The 7,896-nt window shown below is 42.9% G+C and overlaps 1 protein-coding gene across 3 annotated transcripts in view; it reads right to left on the reverse strand.

Annotated features, from left to right (window-relative positions):
• The window catches only part of RAB3B (RAB3B, member RAS oncogene family), a 149,563-nt gene that overhangs the window by 136,923 nt on the left and 4,744 nt on the right, over window positions 1-7,896 (reverse strand). The gene's annotated exons all lie outside the window — the stretch shown is intronic.

Consider the following 7,896-nt stretch of genomic DNA (forward strand, 5'->3'; position numbering starts at 1 on the left):
TATTCATCAGAATGGTCAGACACATTCATAGTCTTTTACGACCACATTGTGTCTGGAGCATTCCAGCATTTGGATTAATTTTGCTCATCAGTAGTGCATCCAATGATTAATGTTATTTGAATGCAGTTGGTAAACAGTTTGTTTGTTTTAAATAGTCACTCCTACCGTGTTGCATTTGAGGCAGGCAGAGTGAGTGCATGGTTGGGATGAGCAGCCACAACTGCTGTAACAGTAATAATTATATCAAGCTCACTTATCAAAGATTCAACACACAAACTGATCCACCCCAATTATTGACCAGCATGAACTGTTTAACGAAATGCATATCCTAGCTGGAAAACTGATCAGAAAAATAAACCATTGCAAAAGAGGTTTTGTGGTACAACTGTGAGTCATAAGATGCATTATGCATTTGACATCCAGAGAATTTCTGTACAAGAGGGCAGCTAATATAAACAAATTAAACCAGGGATGCAGTCTCCAGTGTGTCAACACATTTCTCTTGCAGCAAAAAAATAAAGCACATTTGCAGTCACATCAGCCTAATCACATAGAAGCAAAGAGAGCAGAAGAGAGGTCACAGCCGAAGCAGAGCTCAGAATGAAACTCATAAATCCCCTTTTGGCCTTAGTTAGATTTACTTGTTGAAGCAACACTCACCAATACAAGGGAAGTGATTCACACAACCACTCTGCACAAACACAAATTACAGGTGTATCTGTGTGGTGTGGTGTGGTGTGGTGTGGCGTGGCGTGGCGTGGCGTGGCGTGGCGTGGCGTGGCATGTCAATTCTTCACACAACTCATGGCACACACAGTTAGGTTTCCACATGCACATTTAGTCTGTACTGGAAAAGGTCTGTGTGGATTTAGAAGGAAGATCCTAAAATTGTCATGTTAACTGATTCAATTTGTGTGTCAGTTAATAAATTGCTCTGGCACTGGAGAAGTGAGATGAAGGACACTTTGCCACCCACCAGAGGACTTTGGGTCCCTGGGTTGTGTGTGTGCATGTGCATATGTGAGTGTGTCTGTGTTGTATTTTTAATCTGTTGTAAGCTGTTTTGGAGATAATTAGATCAAAAGTTGGGGTAAAGATAATTTAAATAAATAAATTTCTGAGAGAGACTGTTTCTCATCTCTTGATTATGATTCTTGATTAAGGTTTATATGACCTCAGGATTCTGAAATTTTGGATAGTGTTTTTTGTTTTGTTTTGTTTTCCGGGGTGGGGTTTATGGAATTTGGCAGGTGTTGAAAATTATGCAAGAAATTTCCACAGCCGTAAGAATGTATTTATTTATTTCTCTATTGTTCAGTTTCTGTATTGTTCAATTTTGTATTGTTTAATTATTTCTATTTTCATTAAAATAACCCCCAAGTGGTTTGCAGTATAATTAAAACAATGCACAATTAAAATACAAAAGCTTTAGATTAAAATATTAACATATTTATTTTTATATTAAAATATTAATATTAATATTATATTAAAATATATTTATTTTATATTAAAAATTATATATATATATGTATATGTATATGTATATGTATATGTATATGTATATGTATATGTGTGTGTGTATATGTATATATATATATAAATACACAATGCACAGATATAAATATAAAAACCAATATATTTCTATTTAAATGTTTTAAAACCTATATAAAACAGTAACACAAAAAACACAAAACAGCAGCAGTAAAACCAGTCAAAAGTAAAGTGTGCCGCCGAGTCGGTTTCGACTCCTGACGACCACAGAGCCCTGTGGTTGTCTTTGGTAAAATCAGTACTCTCATATAAAAGCCTGGGTTAAGAGCCACATTTTTACGTTTTTTCGAAAAGCTGTAATGGAGGCGGAGGAGTGGATGCCAGCTGGGAGAGCATTCCAAAGCCTGGGGGCAATAACTGAGAAGGCCCTGTCCTGTGTGCTCAACAGCCGAGCCTCTCTCACTGTTGGCATGTGGGGCAGAGTCCCCTCAGATGATCTTGTCAAGCATGCAGAAATCCTTGGATCAAGCAGTCCTTTAGATATCCAGGTCAAAACCAGCATCTTGAATTGGACCCGGAAACAAATTGGTAGTCAATGCAACTTTTTCAAAATAGGCGCAATATGACCCCAGCAAGCAGCTTGGATAAAATCCTAGCTGCCTCATTTTGCACTAGCTGCAGTTTCCGAACATTCTTAAAGGGCAGCCCTACATTGAGCACATTACAGTAATCGAGCCATGATGTGATAAAGCAAGGGTAACTGAGGCCAGATCTGCCTTCTTGAGAAAGGGACACAGCTGATGCACTAGCTGAAGCTGTGCAAAAGCATCTCCGGCCATCACCTCCACCTGAGCATCCAAACTAATTCAAGGGGATTGCAACCCTATCCAGAATTGGTAGAATCCTTTCATCCCGATTGGCTCTCCTACTGACCAACAGCACCTCTGTTTTATCTGGATTCAGGCTAGATTCAGTTTACTAGCCCACATCCAGCCCATCATGGCCTCCAGCCCCCAACTTATGCATCCACTGCCTCCCTAGGATCAGGTGATAAGGAAAGATAGATAGAACTGAGTGTCATCCACATACTGCTGACAGCTCAGTCCAAGTTCCGAATGACCTCTCCTAGTGGTTTCATATATATGTTAAACAGCATGAGGGACAAACTTGAATCCTGTGGGATCCCATAGACCAGGGGTTAAGGAGTAGAACAATTGTCCCCCAGCACCACCTTCTGAACCCTTCCCCCAAGAAAAGACTGAAACCACACCAAAACAGTGCCTCAATCCCCACATTCAAGAGGCAGTCCAGCTCCAGAAGGATACCATGGTTGATGGTATCAAACGTCACTGAGAGGTCCAGCAGAACCAACAGGGACGCACTCCCACTGTTAAGCTCCTGGCTTAGGTCATCCACTACAAGGCAGTTTCAGTCTCAAATCCAGGATGGAAACCAGATTGAAAGGGATCTAGATAATCCATATCATCCAAGACCCTCTGCAGCTGAGATGCCACCACACACTCTCTCACCTTGCTCAAAAAGGGAAGGTTAGAAACAGGTCTGTCATTGTTCAGGTTGGAGGGGTAAAGGGAGGGCTTTTTTAAAATAATGGTCTTATCATCACCTCCTTGAGGCATGGTTGTATCTTGCCCTCACTTAATGAAGCATTAATGATAGCCTCCAACCACCTGTCCATACGGGGTGGTTGGTGCACCAACAGAAACCCCAGCCTATCTCAGAGGCCCTCCCTCAAGGACAAACACTCAAAATCTTGAGATTGCCTAACCAAGCACCTGGAAAGGTGAAAGGTCTCATGATAGATGACTGCAATGCCCCCTCCTCACCCCTCAAGGCGGAGTTGCTTCAGAATCAGGAAACCTGGAGGACAAAGCTGAGAGAGACCAAACCCACCCAGCTCATCCAACCAGATCTCCATCATACATACCAGGCCAACATGCTCATCCACAATCAAATCATGAATGAGAGATGTTTTACCATTTACTGACATGGCATTCAGCAGCAGCACCCTAATCCTTGAGTGTTCCCAGAGATCTCTGGGGCTGGAGGGTTGGGGAAAGAACTGGAAAAAGGAACAGGCCTCATTTATCTGGACCCAGAGGTATAGCTAGGAGAGATGGGGCCCATGTTCGCCCCTCTCCCCAGTGACCCCTCGGAGTGAGGGGGAGAATGAAGAAAATAGGGAGAGGTGGAGCTGGGGGCCTCGGGTTCTTTGAACCCATCTGCTCAATCATAGCTATACCATAACTGTCTGGACAGTTTCCCCTTGTAACAGCCTGCCCAACTCCTACTGCCATATCAGACCGCTACCTCAGAAATCACTGCCCCCACCCCTTCCCCAGTCCTCTGCTCTCCTAGACACATCCTTCAGCTCAACTACCTCAGCTCCTATGTGTCCTCAACACCAAGCCAAGACTCCCTTGATCATACACGAAACCACAGCATACTGCAAGCTGCCACCCCACTTCCAGGAATGCTCATGCCAGTCCTAGGCCCAGTGAGCCACTACAACTGGCAGCCCAAATACCACCCTCAGAGCTGAAGAAGGGGGAGTATTAGGCAAGTATTAGGAACCAACAGTCATATCTCTGACAATTTTTTAAAAGTACTTGAAAACTCACCTCTTCACTAAGCTTTTTCAGCTTTTTAAATTTTTAATCTGTTTTGACTTTTAGATTGTCTAAATTGTTTTAAGATGTTTGTGTATGTTTTAACTTGTTTTATGTTGTTGTTAACCGCCCAGAGATGAAGGTTTGGCGTGGTGTACACATCGGATAGATAGATAGATAGAGAGATAGAGAGATAGATAGGATTAGATTAATATCCAAGGGTTGATTTATAAAAGGAATAGGGTTTTTTTAAGAGATTTAGATATCCTTCAATCCCACCTTCTCCCTAGGTGGTGGAATCTGCTTTGATACTTTACATTACACTCGACTGTTCTGGGTGCCAATCAGAATACTATGCCCCACCTTGAATCTTAGGTATAATTAGGCAACCCACTGTTCAGAAACCTTGTTGTAAGCAGCCAACTGACATTCACTGCATGTATAATAGATACCTGCATGGGCATCTGCAGATGTGCACAGCCATGAGTACAATTATCTGTGTCAAAAGGCTTCCATTCATTAAAAAGGACTATTTGGATGCAGCTTGATTTTCTTCACACTAGGACAAGGTTCTTGTGCAAACTGCTTGCACAAAGAAAGCAGTTGTTCTGCATCTACATGTACACCACCACAGTTTTCTTCTACAATTGCAACTTGTAAGCAAGAAAGAGAGATAATTCTATAGCAATTTTTAAAAAAACAACCTTCAATGTACAGTGATTTATTGTAACCTGTTACAGGTCCAAAAATATTTGGAGGTAGAGACTACTTCCAGCTTTGTTAAAATTACCAGGCAAACTTGATTATAACATTAGATTACCTGCCATTTACGGTAATCTAGTTTAAATCCTTATTATAAATTACCTCTAGTCTAGTCTGACAGCTTTTTGAAGACAAGAGATTACATCAAGGCCAGCGCGAGCACAAACATTTATCCTATCAGAATAAGTAAAGTATTTCTATCATAGTCACTTCCATGACCACGACCTACCACATTTTTCTAAATACCAACTTTGATAGCAAAATTTCTCTGACCCACAGAAATTCATGGGAAAATGAGACAACTCCACAGTCTTGTGCTTCTTGACTGTCCAGGGGGCAGGGCAGCTGAATCGATATACTATGCAAGAGCTGCTTTAAGCATCCAGAAATAGCACATGGCATATCATTCTTGGACTGAACAATTTGGAACAGTAGGTAGGAAATAACATACTTGAATGCCCCCCTCATGTAACTAATTCCGCATCAACGAAAAAACTAGCACTGTCAGGGAGAAGGACTTTGGTGTAGCCTACTTCCTGGTGTGCTAACTTTCCATGAACAGTTTTTTCAATATGGAGGGACATTCAAACGTGAGATCCCACACCCATAGTATGAAGGAATACAGTTCAGGAAAAACTACACTGTATGCTGTTTCTATACATCTTTTAGTCATTCACAATCACAGATGAAAGGCATGGTGGGAACTGTTGCACAGCAAGCCATCTTTGTGGAAGGTCACTGCTGTCAGACCTATAAAATATTTCATTCTACCCACTTCACATTTCTTATGCTTTGAAGCCAACTATTCAATTAAAATTCAGAGATCCTTTATTGGTAATGAACAATGACAAGATATATGAATGTTGCCAAAGAATAAGGGAAGAATACTCAATCAAACAGATATGTCCAGACAGAAAGTCTGGAATTAGAATGGGGGTAATCCCTCTCAGGAAACACTCAGATCCAACTGTTGGAGTCTAATTGCCTAGTGTCCGTTGTGTTCAGTCTTGATTTGCTGTCAAGTTTGACCAAGCCTGCTAGTCCTCCCGCCATATCAGGTAACATGTCTCCTAGTAAATAGCACCCAAAGGGGAGGGATCCATATTTGGGATGTAGCAAGGGGAAAGGGATAAATCCCTCATATCCATGCCATGGTTATTAGAAAAGAAGAACAGCCCTGCTGATAGATCAGGGCCTGTCTTCTCTCCTGCTGTTGTTCCCCTGCAACTGGTATTTGCAGTCTCTTGCACTCTGAGACACTCCAGTCTCTTGCCTCTGAGACTGGAGATGGCCTATAGCCACCGGACTAGTAGCCATTGATAGACCTGCCATCCATGAATTTGTCTAAACCCCTTTTAAAGCCATCCAAGGTATTGGCCATCACCACATTCCGTGGCAGGTAATTCCATAGATTAACTACGCACTGTGTGAAAAAAGTACTTCCTTGAAGGGGTGTGGACGGAACCAGGAAGCCCAGTTCAGTTCAAATAGAACCAGACTCAAACTGAACTGGGCCCAGTTTGGTTCTGTGCATCTCAAGCTGAGCCCCAGTTCAGCTTGAGGCCAAACTGGTTCAGGCCCAGCTCGAGGGTAGGGTGTGTGTGCTATTTTTTTTTAAAAAAAACTTATGGTCAGGTTCTGTGGCCTCCAGGGGATTCTGCTGTGGCCGTGGGGAGGTCTCTGAAGGTTTCCCCTCCCCCGCCAGCCTCCCCCTGGTCGTCTTCGGGCTGGTTTGGCTCATTTGGGGGCCAGGTCGGACAAACAAATAGCCAGTGCGCGTGTGTGACAACCTTCAAAATGGCCACTGAGAGAGGGCTGACAAGGCATGGAAATGAGCCGAACCGGCCTGAAAAAGTCTGGGGGGAGGCCAGTAGGGGGAGGGGAAGCTTCAAAGCAGCTGCTCTGAACCACCCCTCAGAGGCCTCCGGACTTGGCAATAAATTCAATTTAAAAGCAACAACTTCTAGAACCCCTGAGCCAACCTAGGTGATTTGGTTCGAAGTCAAGGGTGCACCATCAAACAGACCCAGTTTGGTGGCGAAGTGGCTCAACCTCAAGCTGGTTCACACATCCCTACTTCCTTGTGTTGGTCCTAAATTTCCTGGCAATCAGTTTCATGGGATGACCCCTGGTTCTAGTGTTGTGTGAGAGAAGAATTTCTCTCTGTCCACTCTCTCTACCTCATGCATAATTTTATAAACTTCTATCAAGTCTCCTCAGAATTGTCTCTTTTACAAACTAAAAAGTCCCAGATGCTGTAGCCTAGCCTCATAAGTGTTTTGCCTTGCTTCATAAGTCATTTTGACACTCCCTGTCAAAATAAGAGCTTTTCCATCCCTGGCTGTTTTTTTAAAAAACCATTTAAAACACACCTATTTTCTCAGGCTTTTAGTTAATTAATTAATTAATTTTAAATTGCTTGTTTTATATCATAAAATTGTTTTAATGGTTCTCTCCGGTTTTATATTTGTTATATTTTAAATGTATGTACACTGCCTAGGATATACAGATCTGGCAACATATAAATATGATTGATAGATAGATAGATAGATAGGGAAGGTGCTCCAGGCACCTGATCATCTTAGTTGCCCTCTTCTGTACCTTTTCCAGTCCTACAATATCTTTTTAAATATACAGTGACCAAACCTGTACGCAGTACTCCAAATGTGACCACACCATAGATTTGTATAAGGGCATTATAATATTAGCATTTGTATTTTCAATCCCCTTCCTAATGATCCCAAGCATGGAATTTGCCTTATTCACAGCTGCCCAGGCGCGTAACAATGATAGGGCAAGGGGAGACAGTTGTCTGGGGGCCCCACTGCCTGGAGGGGCACCCCAGAGGCACCTCATGTGACTCCCCATTGCCCCCTGCCCAGCCCCATAGCCTCTCAGCCACTTGCCCTCTTCGCCGTCTCTCCTGCTTGTTCTGCTGGCCCGCAATGGAAGCAGCAGGCAAGCTGCAAAGAGCTCCTTTTCTCCCGCCTCTCAGCTGATCGGCGGGTGGGCGGGG

Source organism: Hemicordylus capensis, chromosome 4 (genome assembly GCF_027244095.1).
Source record: "Hemicordylus capensis ecotype Gifberg chromosome 4, rHemCap1.1.pri, whole genome shotgun sequence".
Lineage (NCBI taxonomy): Eukaryota > Metazoa > Chordata > Lepidosauria > Squamata > Cordylidae > Hemicordylus > Hemicordylus capensis.